The sequence below is a fragment of the Amphiura filiformis genome, chromosome 15 (assembly GCF_039555335.1).
Source record: "Amphiura filiformis chromosome 15, Afil_fr2py, whole genome shotgun sequence".
In the NCBI taxonomy this organism is placed as follows: domain Eukaryota; kingdom Metazoa; phylum Echinodermata; class Ophiuroidea; order Amphilepidida; family Amphiuridae; genus Amphiura; species Amphiura filiformis.
In genome coordinates, this window is record NC_092642.1 from 33,328,396 (window position 1) to 33,349,676 (window position 21,281).

General features: G+C 34.2%; 1 protein-coding gene across 1 annotated transcript in view; it reads left to right on the top strand.

The window, feature by feature from the left end:
- The window catches only part of LOC140171529 (uncharacterized), a 133,370-nt gene extending 117,343 nt beyond the window's left edge, over positions 1-16,027 (top strand). The window contains exon 2 of the mRNA XM_072194797.1: positions 597-16,027. The gene's annotated coding sequence lies outside the window, so the exon portion shown is untranslated. The remainder of the gene's footprint in view (positions 1-596) is intronic.
- The last annotated feature ends 5,254 nt before the right edge of the window (positions 16,028-21,281 follow it).

Genomic DNA, 21,281 nt, shown 5'->3' on the forward strand with positions numbered 1-21,281 from the left:
AGCAATAAGCATACCATAATTATTAGTTTCCTAATATATTTCAATGGAAGATTCATGTTTAATCTTTCTCAGAGGGTGTATGAGATTCCAACGGAGCTCCCGGATGCGTTCATTCTATTTGAAATTCATACTCCCCATGTGGAACATATTTCCAAAATCTTCCACAGAGGTAGTGTGGATTTTAAATGGAATAACCAGTTTGAGTTTTAAATCATTTTTATGTTTGTGTGTGTTTTATCCATCCAATTTTTGTTGTTTGTTTTCATATAAGAATAATAATATATACAGTTAAAAAACATATGTTGTTAAATGTTGTTGATACGATAATACAATACAAAATAATACAAACTGCTTTCTATATTTATACATGTTTTATCATCATTATTATCATGATATTGTATTTTTAAATATTTTGCGAACCGTAATATAATTAATTAAACCCAAGTTGATGAGATAACAAAATATCTTCTCTTTATACATACGAAACTGTTGCTATATTCATGCATGTGTGTTTTCTGCAAAGATATCCTGTTTGCCGGATGATTATCATTTATATCAACAATTTCTCTTTTGTTTTTTTTTCTTCTTTTGTATAGATGATTCTGTACCAGCATCCTTCAGGCCAAGTCTTCGTGACAAGCTGCTTATTGTATCAAGCTAGCCTAACATTTTGCTGTGAAATTTTGTGGATCTGTCGGATTCTCACCTATCTAGAGGGAAAAAATGTCAGTATCCATTAATACCAGTCTCTAATACAGCCTTAAAACACACTCCCAATACGAGCGGGCGATGAGTGAAGTAATGACATCACAACGCTGAAGAGATGCACTGTTTCACATAAATTATGCTAGCATACACCGACCACCACCATGATGATTGCGCTAAGGCAATCGGATGTGCTATTAACAAGCTCAGCGATAAACACTTGGGTTTTTAACTGTTTGTAAATAACAGTCATCATTTGGATTTATCGAAATATTACAGAATGTCATGTGTATCAGCTTGTCGTCCATTTTGGAATTATCGTTATTGTTGATGAATGAGATGTTTATGCCTTTTGGATGGCCTGAGCGCTGAAGTATTTGAACTATCTACTGTAGATAGCTACGTATGTGTGTAAAACGCTGTTTCCGTGCAGTTGGCTGATAGTAATAGCTTTTTGCTAACGCGAGGAACAAAGCCAATACAATATACTAGACATGGACGTGGACACTATAGAGTGAGTCATCCCTAGACATGTTTTGACGTGGTGAAAAAAAATCTCATCTAAGTATTATAACCTTAGCGACATTGATAAAACAAACCTTCCAATATGGCGGCTAGAAGAACTACCATTTTGGTGATGTTATTTTATTGGCTAAGTAGCGTGGATATCAGAACTGGTATAGGCGTTATGGCGCAGCAGTCTACTATAGTAGAAGTAACTGCGCCGCTGAATCCGGTGAAGGAAGGGGACATTTTATCTGTTCATTGTAAAATTAGAGGGAAAGATCCAAATCATGATGTGATAATAACAAGACTACCGGTAGGTAAGGTAGACGTACAACGTCTTACTACGGATAACACAATCATATATAAGGAAGATGCCAATCGAATGTTCATAGCTAAGAGGTTGCTTAAGGATAGTTCAAACGTCTACTTCCTATCAATAACTGATGTCAAGAAGGAAGATGAAGCGAAATATTTTTGTACCGTGGTGAAATCTATTTCAGATGTCGTCGCAAATGGTAGTGTTCCTATCTCCATCCAGTACTTTCCTACAAGATCGCCTACTTGTACCAGCACACCGGCAGAACCTAACAATGGACCTATCGAAATACTAGAACGAACAGAGTTAGTTTTGAACTGTTCCTCACCAGCAGGTAATCCGCCTGTATCTGTAGTTTGGGTAAAAGCTGGAGAAAATACCACCCCAGCTCAGGTTTCAGTTACACGAGGGAATATGGTCAGTTCTGTGCTTACTTTACACCCGACAATGGCTGATAGTGAAGGATCAATTTGGCAATGTGAAGTACGAAGTAAGGTTTTTAGGGATCCACAAAAACATATAAATAGGTGCCATATTGGCCCTATAAAAGTGATATTTAACCCGACCACCGCGCCTCCCACAAGGCTTACCACGTCCCCAAGACCGGTGCTAACAACCCCATATGGCCCGACAAAACCACCAGGGTTAACAGAAGAATGTCGCGAGTTTTGTCGTTTGGAGCAAGAACCCACTATTTTTTATTGGACAATTGCGACTGTCATCGCTGGAATTTTAGCTATTGTCTTCTTGATAATGGGAATAATTATACTTATAAAATACTGTATGGCTCTTCATAGTGCAAAAAATGATCGCGGACGAGGCTCTCGCGGAAGACCAGATGTCAGTACGGCGGACGATATTGACGCCGGAGTCGAATTCCGCAGAGATGATAATCGCGTTTATATGTCTTTAGATAGATCAGGACGTATGCAAGCTGAACCACTTTATCAAGCAAGAGGGGAAATTATAGGAGCACATTACATTCTAACACCAACTAGAGGTGATGACGGTGAAAGACAATATATAGTAACTCCCACAAGAGATAGACCGGGAACATCTCAAACTGAAGCTGTCTATCAAGGTGGGGTGGTATTAGAAAGACAAGTTATGGGCACCCCAGTACGTGGTGAATTAGAAAGACAACAATATGTCGCAGGACCTTCACGTGATCTTGGGGAACGCCAACAATATATAGCAACACCAATAAGAGGTGAGGGCGATAGACCACAATACATTGCGACGCCGATCCGAGGAGCGGATGTAATGGCTATAGGACCACAATATTCTGCCACACCAGGAACACCATCAAGGGCAGACCTTGAAAGACAACAATATATAACTACGCCTAAGTTAGAGGCTGCCGCGGCATTTGGAGGGCCACCAGGCATGCCAGGTGTAGCTGAAAGGCAACAGTACATAGCCACACCAGCAGTTTCAGAAGGGGAGCGACAGTATATTGTTACCCCTTCCCAGGGAGGGGGAATGGAGAGACATTATCTTGATACACCTACATTACCACCAAGAAGGTATAGGTCTCAATATGTTTGATAATAAATTTTTTTAATGAAGTTGAATTAATTATTATGTATAAAATGGATGGCATGAAATGATCTTCCAACCACTACGACTTTTAATAGCAGCAAATCGCTATCATTGTACTCCCGTTTTTGGAAGGACCGACTTTTATATAGTAAAATGTTAATGGTTACCAAAATCTAGGATACATAAACTATCTGCTTGCTTTGTATAGTACTAAACAAAGCCAGAACACGCAAAAGCTGATTTTATAAAAAAAAAAAGCCAATAGAGTAATTGATATAATGTATATCATTCTTTAATTCTAAGAGTGTTGTTAGTCGTGTGTAATGTCATTCCATAATTGCTATACAAAATAATAATATCAAACTAAGACCGGGCTATTTGTCACGAAGATGATTTTGTTACACAAATATGTTTTTCTTCTTTTTTAAACACTTAAGAAACACACATTCTATTCTGTATAAGACGTTATTTTTATGTTGTATAACCAGTCATGATATTGAGTAGTATATCGGGTCTATATGCAATATCTGAAGGCACCCACACTATCCCCTCATTAAAGCCCAAAGCTTTTCCTGCCCAAATAAATCCATTAGGCCTACATACTGTGTCGATAAGTCGATACATGTAGAATAAATCATAGACAAAAGGTATCATACAATATTAGGTATAATTAATTCGACTTTCAACCAATTCGAAAAGAAGCAAAAATGTTAATTCATGTTTCTAAAATATCTCTCTTTTGCAAAAGCATGTCTTTTGTAATGTCTTCATGTTCAGCAAAATCAGATGTTTTATTGTCCTTTCCATTGACATTTTTGTAGTGAATAATTATACTTTCATTGGCAAAATGTTCAATCATCATCAATTATTAAAATTAGACTGAACGTACCATAATTATTCATCCAAAGTAATAATTTGATGTTGTAGGAATAATATATATTTGTACTCCCAAGCATCAGGGGTGAGCATTAATATTTTGGTTTTGCCCCTTGTCTTCCTATGAAGCCCTTTTCTTTTCTTCCGATATGTTGTTTTCATTACAAATATCATACCCGATGACGCGTTTCATTTGCGTTACTTTTAGTATTACTTGATATAACCTTGGCACGGGAATGTGGTGATTAATCACGTGATATAATCAACAGTTGCATTATGGGAGAATGAGGTAAAGGTTTATGGAATAATTAATCATTTTAGACATGTTGTATGAATACGGATTGTATCGCATACTGTTTTAATGAGAATGAATTTATTACCGCGATGACATGTGTGTATATTTTTAGTCGATTTTGCATAAATTATTTTGGGAAAATAATATTTTTCAATCTGACGCGGCAATGTTAATTTTTGCATTAACGTGGGATAGGTTTATTAAAATATGCAAACACGGTACCAAAATGTTAGTAATTTTATGTTAAATCATGCACCATCATCGGCTGGAGAAATCACGATGATATTTCCCACCTATTATTATTTATTCCATTTTTATTTGACCTGTGTATAAATGCAATGTGTTACTACAGTAGAGATAATAAATTTAGTATAGAGCAGAAATTAATAGTGCTAATTTAAATCACGATTATGATTTTTAGTTAAAATTCACCTTGTTTTTAAGATAAGAATAATAATTTACAACATATTTCATATTCAGAAAAATATTGTAACGTTTCAAATATGCGCTAATTTAAAATTACATACCAATAAATTATGTGTGTATTTTTGTAAAAGCAATGATAATGAACTCCACTTTAAAGCCGCACATGCTATGTTTCGGTACATGTAGATTGAAAATGAAAAGGATGCAATAAGTTTACTTTTATTACTTTGAAACTCTCATTGGATTAATAATTAAAACCCAGCTGCGCTATGACGTCACCCTTAATATTTTTAATGCGCAATTAATATAAAAATATTTCCCATGAACATGATGAACAAAGACAAAAAATCTTGCCTATTAAGACAATGTTACCATTAACATCGTGTATAATGTATACTCGAACATAATAAATAACATACAAACGTCACTTGCAGTGGTTCTTACAATTGAAAAATAAATTGTGAAAGAAAACTGGAGCCACATAAAAATATTAACGACCTGTAATAAAATCTTTTCAAACAAGTACACGTGCATTGAGTGCAGACAGTTTTCTATATATATTCACTGTTATATTGGTCCACTATTTGGTGACACAAATAGAGTGGATTGTATAGATGCACTCCGGGTCACGGAAGCCGGGTAGCTTGAAATGTATATTTGAACCAGTTTCTAATCTTACTGCCGTATTAACGTGGGAATGATTTTCGAAGATATATTTTATTACACTTTTGAACTCTTAAGTTTATAAATTACAATAAATTATGGCCTATATAGAGCACCTGGTTTTCCAATAATTTTTGTGTGGCAAAACTCATACAAATTCGCTATAAGTTTTGATCACAAAAAACATGATATAATAGTTTTTTTTTAATTTTCCCCGGAAATTTTTGTGATAGTTAGCGATATATGATGACTGTGGCCATCCTTACCTATGATTTTTGTTGTTGTAACTTGTAAGGTTTCATAAATCCTTACATGTCTTAAGGGGATGGTACCATCTTCACCATGTAACAAAAATTAGCTTTGATAAGATGGCGTACGTCATCATGGTCATGGTCGTCGTAAACACACATTTAATGCAAGATTTTACGGCAAAAGATAAATGGATAACTATGTAAGAGAATTGTCGATGTCGCTATAAAAGACCCATTTCAATACCCCGTATTCTTTATTACGAAAAACAAGCAATATACTCTAGTCCAATCTAAAAAACGACAGGATGAAGTTTTCCTTAAACTCCTTTTTTTATCGGCTATTACCTGTGGCTAATATAGATATGATTTGGTTTCAAAATTTGTGACGTCAAATTTGAAGAAAAAATGGTGTCTTGGAATTGTAACAACGTCATTTTGTCAATCAAGGCAGCCTCTGAAACTGAACTTGAAGCTCCCCAAACACGACACTTATCAGTGAAATTGCGCATATTTTAGGGCTTGTACCAGCGGTGTTCAACCATTCCCAAATGTCACGTATTGTGGGGCTTGGATACACATACACCAGTAATATATCGTATAGGGAAACATAAATTGACTCCGTTTCTATAAAGTTCAATTTTGTGCTGGCTTTAAAGTCGGGTTTAATAAGCTAATCGCTCATATATTTGGCGGTGTGGTGCATGATTATATATGACGGAAGTATGAACGGTCATTCGCATTAGATTTTTTGAATTGCTCTTAAGGAATAAATACACTTTCCGTTGAAAACATATTTCACATGGATATGTAGGTTTTGCTGTTTTAAGATGAAGATAATTATGATAGTTTACACCAAATATTGCAAATTAAATACAATTTGGGCCATCGGATTCAGTGATGAAAAAAAAGGTGTCAAACTTTATTTCAATGTATATGGACTCGAAAAAATCATGTGCAGTAAATTGACATTTCTTTATTGCTCATTGATATATGAACTACAACACTGGAATAATGCAGTTGGTGCATAATGTTTATGTGTGTTTTTTTTCTGTCTCCGCCTTCTAAAATATTTTATCAAATGAAAAATAATTTGTCTTTGCAACAATACTTTTCTTCAACCGTGCCGGTATAGGTATATTCTTAATTTGAGAAAAAAAAGACTAAAAGAAAAAAAAAACCCGGCAAAATAACAAACGGAAAAGGTACACTGCCATTATTATTATCTTTTTGTTCATCTTTTTATTTTATATCTACACTATAGATTTTCAATTTATCTTGTAGGAAGACGTACAAAAGCAAATGTGTTTTGCATGCCATAAACAGGTAGCCTATACCCAGAAATGTCGACGCCCACAGAAAAACGTACACTCGTAGAATTTCCCACAGGCGTAGGCGTATAGCTGTTCAACATAATCTCTTTAAGGGACTACTCCCGATTCCTGAAAAATACAGCACCGATATATTTTTTCGGATTAAAAATCAGCAGGAGATTTTCATTTTCTGTAATAATCGAACATCCCTTGACCTAACCCATAGTGTAATATCAATATTCATGTGAAATGAAGACCGTCCTCAGGACTAATTAACTTGTTAATTAATTCGATCATAGTGTGCAATGAATATCAGTCCGTTACGTAACAATAGGTATTTTAAGTAATTTATAATTGGACCAACCATATTGATTGAGTTATAGAACATGTACGTTAATGAATGTATATAACACATACACAGTATACATGGGGCAAACGAGAGCCTTGACAATAATGTTAACTGGAAAATGCTATACTAATATAGAGGGTTATTTTTATAAATATTATAATTGTGGTAGGTTAAGTTTAAATAGTATCATGTAGAATGTACAAAGTTTTTGTGCAATGTTCATTTTGTGCAATTTATGTTCATATTTGTGCAATATATGCTCATATTTAAGGGGACCAAAAAAGGGTACTCTGGGGAAAATATTATTATTTGTATTATAACAAGATTTTGTTGAAAAAAAGTGTTTTTATTTGTTTGGTATTTTAATCAATATCAAGTGCAGATAAGCATTACTGCCAATAGATTGAAAAATTGTGCTGATTGAAAGCAGTCAAGCAAGCTATCACCGTGACGATGGATGCATGATCAGCTGCATAAGATATTGAATATTATCATCGGGAATGTAAGTTCAAAACAATATGCTGATTACATTAAATAAGCAAGACATTCTTCGCAAGACAATGTTATTGCATCCCAGATATTAAAAACAAAAGAAGAAAAAAAAGCTTGGAAATTCAGTTAAATGAGCAATTTTTTATCTGATCTAGAGTGCATACAAATTAATTTACTATCTACTGAAGATAGCATTAAAATCAACGTCATTATACTGAGGAGATAGATAAACTACAAGTTGCTTTCTATATTATATATAGATGTGTTAAAATACAACTTGCTATCTACTGAAGATAGCATGAAAATACTACTTGCTATCTACTGAAGATAGCATTAAAATGCACCTTGTTAACTAATACTATCATCTCAATAGTTTTGACTAGAATTATTTCAAGCAATCACATATGAAGAACATTTTAGATTTCCATTTCCATTTTCAAATGAAATATGACGATCGTAAAAATTAAATCATTATTTCAACTACATTATACCAGCCTGCATAATACAAACTGTCTATACTTCGAACGAAGTAAAAAATAAACAACATCTGTGTTTTCAATTCGCCGATTCAGCAGCAATTGCAAGAACTGAACTGAAAAAAAAAATGCCACGATTGCTATTTTTCCTTCAAAAACCATGTGGGTTTTGTATCCTGTACAAAACAGACGCTGATAATTATATATGTATACTCTAACTTATCAAGCTAAAAATATGCGAATATGTCAGATTAGGATAAAACTCGTATCATGCATGCAGCGAGTTCTCTCCATAATTAGGCTGACATTTCAAAGCTCGCTTTCAAGTTCAAGCTTTAGGACTAAACAAAGAGAACAGATCAAAACCACACACCATACATTTAACATTATTAATGTCAGTGTATTAGAAAGTGTGTGAGGAGTAGATAGGTAGATAGATAGCATAAAAATCCCCAGGGGTGGATTTATTTAAGGAAAGATGGGGACCAGTTTAATGACCTGTGTATGGCTGCCAAGTGCGCTTCGTTGAATACACGCATGGTAGATTGTCTTTTATGTTTTCTGTATAATTACATAGGGTGATACAGACGTTTATAGAGATGCATTATTATTTACAAATAATGTTGTGTATTTTTTTTAAAGTGTTATTTCTTGAATGAAGCAGGATTTTGTTTTACAAATTCAATTTTAATTTAATTAGTTATTTAATTGTTATTATAACGAGAATATCCAATTAGCCGGTTATATTATTTTCCCATGAAAATGTTAATGTTGTCCAGCTGGTACATTTATCGAGTGGTTGGTTTATAATAACCAATTTATGTAACTCAACTTCGAAAACCGATTTCGACCGTCATGATAAAAAGATTTTGCTCAAAATTTCCTTAAGAATAGCTTTAGAAGAAACAAAAGATGCTACTTTTTAATACCCCATTGTTAAATGTGTTTTGTATCAATTAAAATAGATATGAAATTTGGAATTTTTCACGCATGTGAAATTTATAAGAGATTATTTTATTGCTATTACTTGTACGAATATCTGTTGCAGTGTAAGGGCAACAGTATATAGTCCCATTCGTTCTTTTCGATTTAACATGAAAATGTCCGTCCCCAGTTTAAATTTGTTGAATTTTACTGCTCAATTCCTTTCGTTGCCATGCTTAGTTCTTCAAATTATTGAGGTTTGGTACTGTGGTTTGAAGCATTTAAACAGCTTACATAATGAAACAAAGAACATTAACATCATTTTAAAAAGGCGTTTCAGTTCATTGGGTTATTATAGTTGTAATGCATAGGGCCTATGTACCCCTTTTGGAAGACATGACTTTAATCTCAAACACAGGGGTGTAGATTTCAAATAGAGTCACCTATTCAGGTAATCCGATTTAAAATTCACACTCACTGTGGAAGGTTAAGGTAATGTCTTCTACTGGGGCGGATGGATTTCAACTGGAATAGCACTTAATATGCTAATTTGTGTATTGTTCATTGGCAAAAGAAAAAGGCTGTACTAAAATTGTACCAAATCACAAATTATGACTCAAAATTTGTTTTAATTAGGTCAAAATTTGCATTTAAAAGTGCACAATAGCTATGAGTCACTTAATTGCCCCAGTATTATGAAAATAACATTAGGCTATGCAGATGGTATTCACGTATGTTGCACATCCGTGCCAAGTCAATTAGCGCACCTGTTATACAAGACGCAAGTAATCAAACACTAAGCTATTATAATTAGCATGATTAGTACTCTTTTGTGTTTTTCATGTAAAGATTCCCGGTGTAGATTTCGAATATACCCATTTATAGAAATTAATCCATTTATAGAAATTAACATTTTTATATTATTTTATAAATCATTACCATTAAATGCCCTTAATACAGCCACCATGCGGGAAAAGGGTTAACTATAAATATATGAAGTACAATATATGCTGCACATGGTGATAAAAAACAGGATGACCCACCCTATATATGTCGTTTCAATAATAGAACAGTATCTTCCTAGGCGTGTGTGCAGGCCAGGCACTCATGCTAATTATTTCCCCGTCTATTTTGGTGAAGGCAAAAATTTATAATGTTATGTTGAAAGCCACAGGCTCGCTTATTCTGGCATGGTTCGTCATAATTATCATAATTAGGTATGTAGCTTGTAATGTGTTTCTTGTTAATGATATTCACATAAACAGATGTGCCCTGTTCCATCTTTTGTCTAAATTTTTAAAATGAAAAATATAAAATGTTTTAATAACCTCATCCCGGGTGTATATTTATTATAAAATCTTGTTTAAATTTATACGTGCAATCATCGTTACTATTTTTGGGTTATCAATGTTGGAAAGAATTAACTGTGTCATATAAAAAAAATGATACGATATTGAATAATTATATAGATAGAAGATAAAATCCAAGATGTTTTATTTTAAGTTCATATGAAAACTATATTAACAAGAATTGTATGTATGTATGTGTTAGCCTATACACTTGTCACCACAAGATATTATAAATCAATTTTCTACAAGTCGTGGGAGTGCGTTGATATTTGTGTCTGTTTACATTAGATGAACTTTGTAATATATTTCAATCACTGTGTGTTTATATATAGCAAAATTATCTGCATTTATTATATTGAGAGAAAAAATCCAATTTATATGACCAAAGTACAGGACTATACGAACGGTATATACCTGCTATTTCGGATAATTTTACTGTGTATAAATTACACGAAAAGACACATTTTTAGAAAATCATAATATGTTAAAAATGTGTAATAATTTTATATATATAGGTAATTGTCAGCTACTGAACTGCTTTATGAAATGAATAGCATTTTTTAAACACGTATGTCATTGGTTCTCTATTTGCGGGTCTATAATCATTAATTGTCTACATATCGCGGGTGTAGTGTAATGGCCTATTTGCAAAAAGCTGCCAAATGCAGAAATGTTCAAATTGCCTGTAGGGCAGCTATTGCACCGCACCCTCGATATGGTATATGACGTATGATGATGGTGGCCATGTAACTTATCGTGCCTTTAAACTTAAAAGGAACCATGACATACATGTTTAAAAAAAATATGTTGAGGAAAGTATTTAAACAAGTATTGTGCAGAAAATAAAACATTGTCATTGCGTGGATTAATATTTTATTTTACCACCAGGATATGTATATTAATACTTAAGAACACGCGGAGGGTGTTAATGACGTCATCATTGTTTGATCCATTGTGCTGATGCTGTATATTTGTATGGGATTTTGCCTTATATTACAATAAATGATGCTTAAGGGCATACGGAGGGTGAACTGCACCAATGTTGGTTTCATGTTTCAACAATGTACAGGCGTATAATAGAATTGTGTTAAGCAAAATGTGTATATTGTCAGACAAAGAAAGATAGGAAATGTGCGTTTGCATGTATAAAATGTTCATTACAATGAAACTGGCATTTAGTTCTCAAACGTTAAATGCAGTACATGTAACAGTTTTTTTCATGGAAAGGAGATATATGGGCTGTTCTATTTGAAATTCATACACCCCTAATGGAAGACAAAATTGTGTATTTTAAATAGGGTTATTACCTGAATTGGTAACTCCATTTGAAATCTGCACCCCCTGTGTGGGCGATTAATGAGGTCTTCCATAGGGTGTATGGATTTCAACTGGAATAGATACTGTGTTGGGACGACAAGAATATCTGTGCAATTTTTGATCACTTTTTTGTTCAAAATCTGGTGTGACTCTGTAAACATTAATGACAAATGCAAGGAAAAAAAGTGGTATAATTATATTTACCAATGTTCGTACATGATATGTGTATGTTAAGAAATACTTTGTTTTTAAAGTCAAAATCACACATGACACATTGTGAGTATTAATTGTAACATATCATTTAGCTGGGAAAAATATCTGATTTGCCGGGAAAACAAAATGTGACGTTGGCAAAAAATGGGGCATTTTATCCTTTCAATTGCCTGCTTAGGCTTACATGGCTTACGTCACTTTTTTTCTCGCATGATGTTGTAGCGGATGAGCATGCGCAAATATAAAAGCAGGTCATACTGGCATATCATTGGCCAGTGATGGCTGAACAACAATGGCCCAGGACAATAGCTCATAATCAAAGGCGCGCTTGTCATCACTGCGAAAGAATTGTGACGGTACCTGTATACACATAGGACATCGGAACGAAGATGGTATGATTGAATCATGTTTGATGATTTAGCGATGTGAAAAGGTTATAGTACTTTGTGGCGGCACCAGGTGGATTACGCTGCCCCCAGAACAAAAAAATCACAGAAAAATTACACTATTTGCAGTTAAAAATTCCCAATTTTAGGCATTTTGCACACCCATTTCACTTTACCCCCCCCAAAGCAACCATCTTGGTGCTGCCACATGTGTATCAGCAGCATGACACTAACAGATCACGATATCAGAATGTGTTTTAACAAAATTCATTATCTGAAAATCAATCACATTATTCAAAATTGTGATTTGTACTTTTTCTATACTATCACGTGTTTTATATAAAGGTGTTGCAATATCACATACTTCTTTTTTTAGTTCCAAAAAAGATATGAATGGAAAACCAAACAAGTCAATTTTATCATAACATGATAACTGTTCCAGGATTTTGAGTAGATTTAACATGTTTAACCCCATGAGAACTATACCTGCCGATTGGTCAAAAAGAGGGTTTCATTATCAATTGGACCAATCAGCAACATTGTTAGAATAATTTCACCACGCCAAAAAAAATTTGGGTGAATTATTTGCAAAGCTCCATTCTGATTGGTGATTAAAATGAAGATATCATGTAATTGACCAATCAGAGGCAATGTTAGATCGGCAGGTAGTGCTTAGGGGTGAAGAATATGAAGTACAAAGACAGAAACAAAGGTTGGTATTCACAAAGGAGGACTAAGATTAGTCATGGAATAAGAAAAAATCAAATTATTTAAAACTGTATTTCCTTAAATCACTCGTTAAAAAATGGAAAATGAGACATTGGGTTATTCCAGTTGAAATCCATACACCCCTATAAAAGACATGACCTTAATCTCCCATAGAGGGAGAGTGGATTTCGAATGGGGTTACCTGAATGGGTGACTCCAATGGAAATAATTATACAGAGAGTGTATGGATTTCAAACCGAACACGGCAGCTAATTGTCCGGATGTTATACAGTTGCATATACTACTAGCCCTGTATGATGTCATTAACTGGGGAGGGGGGGAGGGGCACATGATGGTGTGTATAAATGTGTATGTTTTTAGTCCGTGATTAATTAAGTAAATCCTAGTTTGTGGATATCAACCTCATTGCTAATAAATTTAAATCCAGTGTTATCAGGGTTTTTCAAAGAATATAATTGTCACAGTAGCCTACAGTTTTACAATACGTCAACTTGAGAGAATCCATGTATATTATTGTCTGTATTTTCAAACAACCATTCCAGAGTTAATGTCATAGGATAATGTCTTGTGTACATACATAATTATGTTCTGTATTTTGACCTGTCAATTATCTGTTCTGCTTATTATTTTACAATAAGTGGGTGTAGCCAGTGGGTTGAGATACGGAAAAAAAACCTTGCTGCGACTTTGTGGGTACTGTGGATGAGAAACAAATAATTCTCCAACACTCGAAAGGTCGAACGTTTCCTAAAGCTTCTTAAATAAGCTTCTTTTCCTAGTACATATTGGAAAATTAAACAAAAAGGGTTGATAAAGAAAGCAAGCTGAGGCCCATGGGGCAGTGGTGTACCCAAGGGAGTCAGGGGGCAGAGTGCCCCCACAGAAAATTTTCAGGGACAAAACGGTAGGCTACGGTAAAGAGCAAATTGACCAAAAATGGGACAAAAAATTGACAAATGGGGACGAAAATCTGGCCTTTGACGAACTTTGGCTTTTCCCCTTACCAAAATCCTGGCTACTCCACTGCCCAGGGGGAGGAAAGAGAGAGCTGAAATTTGAGGTATCTCTATGCCACTGAACTGGCTACGCCCTTTCCAATTGACATCAACATTGTGGATTTGCCAAAGCGTACATGTACATGCACTGTTTAATCTTATTGTGGTTATGAGCCAGATGTGCATAATGGTAAATAATTACAATTTTATTGAAACTGTTAAAAAAAATTAATGCATCGTTGAGAACAAAAGAATTCTTAAATACACGTAAATTTGTTGATGATGAACCGATTTCGAATAAGTAATTTATAGTTTATATAAAATCCGCTCGATTTATATAAAAATAATGTGATTGAATAATAAATATTTTAATTTTAGAATAAGTAAAATGAAATTATGAATTATAAACGTAGATTTTATTAACATGCAGTCATTAAATGACTTTAAGTTAAATAGAACTTTATAATGTGACATTTATATTTTAGATATTCATGAAGCACATGCACCACACCCAACACATCCCCACACCTCCACATCCCATAAACACACCCACTTTGAAAGATGAATCACCATGTCAACACTAGGTTCGTTTTTTAAACCTAAAAGCGTACATGTCTCAACTCGCGTTGTACGTTCAGCCATACTGGATTCTGTATGTGTGCGCTGTTAGGTGGTGAATTAATGATAGTAGTCCTCAGTAGCTATAGAATTTGCCAATCTCATGTATAATCAAGCGTAAAAGTCAGTTTTAAGTAAAGAAATAAATTTGACAAGATTCTTCAGGATCAAAAAAGACATTTGACATGTCGGAGAGTATTATGCATTTTGCTACTTGACGACTAGACACTACATTTGTACGAAAAATTATAATGGATCCTGTCTGTTTAAGTGAAATGCCCGTGAAATGGTGAAAATCAAGCTATTTTTAGCATCGATTTTTTCACTCAGCTATGTTTTCATCATATGCGAAACTTTCGCAAAAATTGTGGATCCAAAATAAATAAATGAAAATCTCAATTCATGGAATTTTGCTATGTTTGGAAAAAAAATCAAGAATTTATGAATGAATTTGAATACTTTTATTTGCTGGAATGGTGTACTGTGAGTAGGTAACATCAAATGTGTCATATCTTTAAAATTAATACAGCTTAATAATTTTCAATTAATTCTGATTTAATAATAAATTTCAGGTGGGCGTATTACATGGTTCTGTATGACACTACACGTATGCTTGTGAAATTAAGAGCTGATAAAAAAATATAAAGACAGCAACAATTGATGTAACCGATAGGATCACGCAACTATTTTTTTTGCATCTTTTTGTTTATTTTGCAAAATATACACGGATTTTTTCACCAAACGAAACTATTTTAGTAGTAAAAAATTAGACCTACTAATACACACAATGGCATAATTAGCTTTAGAACCAAATGCATACATGCTATTTCCACAAATTAAAAACAACTCTTCCATGTATTATGGATCTAAATCCAAATAAATGTTAATTTGAAATATTTGGCGAGGAGTATAAATCACATTTGCCTTCAGTGGTGAATTTATAATTTTCAAGCACAATAGAGGGTCATTAAAATGTAAGTGTCGTAAATTCACGCACATTATTATGTACAAAATACGATTTTCACTGAATATATATGCAATGGTTGTGGGCTGAGCAAAATGTGACGATACGCTATTATTTTTTTTTATGTTAATGGGTATTTTCCCCGATTTACACAAATTGTTTTTTTCTGTTATAGTGTTATACTTTTTGAGTTAAGTTTCACTGAAACTTTGCAATTGTGTATGTTAAATTGTATATTATACTGATGACTATTAAAGTGTATTATATGTAAAGATGGTATTTGCAAGTACTAATGAATGCAAATAAAATATAAAGGCTATACAATCTAATAAGTGATGGACTATGCTTTATTTATTTGTGTGCTCCTTTGTCTTCAACCAAAAATATTAACACCGTAACATGTTTGTATATGCGTAACATTAACATGTTAGAGCGTTTATAATCAGTGGTAAAATTCCCCGGTTGCTGCATGTTATAATAGTAAGCAACGCCTCCTATACGTGTAAAGCAGAAATATATAAACGATGTTGTAGTGTTGAGGTGTTCCACAAGGTACCAACATGGGACCTATTACCTTTCTTGCCATGATCAACTATGCATTGAATGATGTCCAGCATACAAACAGAGTCTGGAAATACGTTGATGACCTGACAATAGGTGAAAATCGGGCATATAGTGATGATAGTGCAATCCAAGAGAATCTAGATGCCCTGAATGAGTGGTCTAAGAGCAATAAATTGAAGTTGAACCCTTCAAAATGTCAGGCCATGCAAGTTTATTTTGGTAAGAAGGCTACCCCACATGTTGATCTGTCCATTGATGATCATAAATTAGCTGTTGTTGAGAAGGTTAAACTCCTGGGTGTTATGATCCAAAACAATTTATGTTGGGATGAACAAGTTGATTCAATGTATGCGAAGGCCAATCGTAAACTCTTCATGCTCCGTATTCTGAAGGAAGCACCTCTCTCACCCGAGGAGTTGTTATTGGTGTACAAGGGCTACATCCGCCCTGTTTTAGAGTAGGCCTATGCCGCCCCACTTTGGCATTCTGGTCTTACTCATAATCAGGTGGCCCAGCTTGAGAAAATTCAGAGACGTGTTTGCAAATACATCCTTGGTAGAAAGTATACTACCTATGCAGATTCCTTAGCTACCCTTGAACTTCATTCGTTGTCTGAGAGGAGACAAAACATCTGCAAGGAATTTGCCCTGAAAGCAAGCACGTCTGTGAGGTTCTCACACTGGTTTCCACCTAGTAAGTATCACTCCCACATGACTCTTAGAAGACAACCAAAATTTGACTCTTTTAGATGTAGGACCAACAGATTTCAAAATAGTCCCCTACCATTTCTCACTAACATCCTAAAAGCAATGTAATTTGCTTTTATTGCCAGTCATTTTTGTTCAAAATCCAGTCAAGTGCAATTATAATGTGTTCTTATTTATTTGTATGTTTTTTAATGTTTGAGTGTTTTAATTATAAATGTATGTATTTTTCATAATGCTATTTTTAATGTAAATGTCATGCAATTCAGCCGTTGGCTGCTATGTGATTTCTAATAAAATATACAATATACAATATATAATAGGCCTACTGTGTTACCCGTACAGGGTGTATCAAAATGATTGGTACCCATCAATTTTGATGTTTATTAAAATAGTTTATGACTTGTTTTTGCAATTAATTTACAAATTATTTGGATCTTATGTTGAATTTTTATGTGTCAGGCTCATCCATTATCGATAAAAACTGATGGGTACCAATCATTTTGATACAGCGTGTATATTAACACTTGTGTTGGAGAGTTGACTGCGTCAAACAGTTTAAAAACGGAGCAAATTCATTTTTTTATTTTAGTTTATTTTTGACATTTAATCCAATGCCGGAATGAATCCTTTCCCACCCCTTAAGTCAGAATTTGGCTAAATGTTGGAAACGAGTTGTGGTCTACTTTGTTATCTTATATTCTTATAGTATACAGCATGCATAATGAAAGTCCATTACTTTTTTGCAAGGAAGTCCGAAGCAAGGAAAGTCAACGTTATACTGCGTCAAGGCACTTTCATTTACACGACAACGGATACATTTTGCACGTATAGTGCGCAGTATATCGTCCGCAGGTTTTCAGGGGAGGGGGCAACACAAGAGGTGCACGCGTACATGTGCGGATGAAGGGGTGGGGTGGAGTGGGGTGGGGTGGGGTGCATGCTTTTGTTAACACCGGTAAACGAGTCGGACCGTCACATACACATGCATCATGTAACAAATCTCATGTGGGAACTTCGGATGCCGAGGTTCCAAGAAAACGTTTTATATCAAAAAGCGACAAGCAAGGTTTTGTTGTTTAGGAGTGTGGTATATGGGGGGGGGTAATTATAGGGGTGTGTATATTGATGGACAACTATACAAAATTTCTACATCAGGTGAATGTGCAAGGTAGCCTATGCAGACGTGTTCTGGTAGAGGTCGTGAAAACAAAAATATTGCACCAACTTTTTAAATATGTTGTCAAACTCGTAAATTTCTTTGTGCAAGCAGTTTGTAAATATTATTTTGTCAACACTTAAATTAACATTATGTTAGAAAGTTTTGCAACAAGTTTTCAAAAATCTTTTTGAGTGTAAACGTTTTATCCTTAATAATTATACCCTTTATATAACCCGACATTTAAACGTTTTCATCAAAGCGTTTTGTATTTACCGGGTTATTACATGAATAGGCCTACATATCAACTATATACTGACATCATTGCATCAATATTTCATTATAAATGGTTAAAAATTACCCCTTAAAATTACAAAATTTTTGTTTCATAACTTCACGCACATTTCGACGATTTGAAAAATTGAAAAATCTGTGAAAAGAGGAAACATATGGCTACCTGTACCAAAAGTTGGATGTTGGAAAGTGCAACTTTTTCTGAAAACATCATTTTGGAAAATGAGACTTTTTGAAACAAGAAAAATTATTTTGAAAAATAACATCTTTGGGTGCGTATAACATGTTTCCTCTTTTTAAAGGTTCTTCAATTTTAAAATTCTCGGAAATGTTTGACGTTTTTTGTCTTGGGGGGGGGGTGGAATTCTTTATAATATAGGCCTAGTGGTATTCTTTCCCATATATGGTGGTATGCAGCATTCTGTATTATTTGTATGGTTACTTCTGAAAAATTAAAGAAATTGGTCATGCAAAAATTAATTGTGTAATTTTATATTTTAATTTTTTGGTGGAATTCATTTTTAAAGAAAAGTAACATCACAAATAAAAAGGGATACAATTTTACATGTACCAACACCAAAATTTACTGCTCACCACTTATTACATTCTACATGCATGTGTTTGCCTTAGGATATGTTTAAGGTACGGAAAAACAATCTCTTTCACCAACTGTACCCAAACAATTTCCATCATCAGCCGTATTATATTGAAAATACGTACGCGAGCTCTAAAGAAGCACGTATGTACAATATCGTAAAAGAGTCTCTTCACCAGTGCGATGTCATTATGCAGAATTCTCCGTGGTGGAAAGGAGCTTCAAAATTATAATAATCTGGAGGAAACCACGTCCCACGCATGCATAATGAGACGTATTTCTAGAATTATAACAGTGCAATGCCCGAAATATATTAAATAAACATGCTTAATATTATGTCTTTGAAAAATTAAAATCAACTTTATTGTATACATTAAATTTTAAACCATATGTGTACATCCATATCAAAACGATGCACTTGTCGGCTGCTACATGTGTCTCATTTCACATAATAGCTAGGAATAAATACCAGACTCATTTCCTAAGTGGAGGTCTCCAAATCATCCCAAGTCACATGGTTTTTGAATACAGAGAATATTCCTTGTACAATTTGACTTGGGGATCATTTGAAGTGACCTACACTTGATACGAGTCTGGTATTTATTCCTATCTATTATTTGAAATGAGACACATGTAGCAGCTGACAAGTGCATCCTTTTGATATGGATGTACACATATTGGCTTTTTATGAATAAGTATTAGTATTTTTAAAAATTCTTATAAATTATACTCTTAATGCGGAAGCAACCATCTATTGTTTCAGGAAATCAATAGCGCGCTGTGAAAAAATCTTACAGTGAAAATAATAATGAATTATATACGATATTTGTATGTGGATTCGATACTGCTTCAAATATGGGTCGCGTTAATTCCTTAATATTTGACATAATTGATTAGCCTGGAATCGCAATGTTTACTCTACTGCAGCGTTGATCATTCGACGATAGATATAAATCATATTGTTTATCTGTTATTTATATTGATAGGTCTATTTCTTAAAGTTTAAATTTTGAGGGAAAAATGCCAATACACATTGACGAAAATTTTAGCAAGAAAATATCTTATTCAATTAGTTTAGCTTTAAATGAGTTTTCTTGGACGTTGACATGTAGTACACGTCCCACATATGATGCCAAGAATATAAAGAAGGGCATAATTATATATTTGATCAATTTTGAGAGTGTTGCTGTTTAATTACTCCCCTTACAGTAAAATACAGCACTATTTTGGGGGAATTAAAAAAATATTATCAAGTTCTGTCAAATGAAACAGCTCCATTCTAATCATTCATTTAGCACTTACTGGAGATAAAAGAAAAAGTTCACTATTTACCAATTTCTTTTTAAAAAAAAAAGAGCCAAAAATAAATTATGCATTTTCGGCATTTGTTCTGACAACCGAGTCACAAAAATCAAAGACTTGGAACAAGTCTAAGCATTTAAACATCTTTTAGAAAATTAGAATGCATGAATGGAATTAGACATCGAACAAGTATTTAGACTTTATTGTCATCACAGCATGTGAAAAACACCCTGAAAATGCATGTTTTTGGCCCTTAATTCATAAATTTGGTGAAATTTAACTTTTATTGCCAGTTAGTGCTAAATGAAAAATTTAGGATTGAGCTGTGTTTCATTGGGCAGAATCAGGAACTTTCTTATGTGTTTAAGAATATATTATTTCGTCGGATTAGCCGCTCGGGTATAACCCACGCAACCTCTAGCCTTCACAGCAACTTTAATGACAACGTCGTTTTTCCTGTGTACGGATTATCAATGCAAAATAACTTGACCTTCCGCCAAGACTGCAATATAACTTCAACTTTTTTTGTCAGTCTCCTTGAAAATATTCAGAGGCTATCAGAAAATGTTCTTTTTTAAATAGCTCTGTTGGGGAGAATTATCAAGTAATCAAAATAAAAGTAACAAACTGCCAATGAAATTAACATACTCTCAATTATACAGGGATGCAAATTGTGCGGGAGGGGGGAGCAGCGCTCCTAGGAAATGACAGTCAAAATTGAGGAAATAAAGAAAGAGAGGAAAAAGGAGGGAGAGAGAAGAAACGAAAAGAGGAGAGGAAGGGGAAAAGAGGAGAAAAAGGAAGAGGAGTGAGGTACAAGATGACGTAGAGCAGAATCTGTAAAGACACTGGTTGTGCAAAACCATAGAGCACTGAACAAGTTGTGCTCCCTCTGACAAAAAATGAAAGAGGAAATGGGGGGGGGGGGGGGGGGGGAAGGAAAAGTAAAGGTGAGAGGAG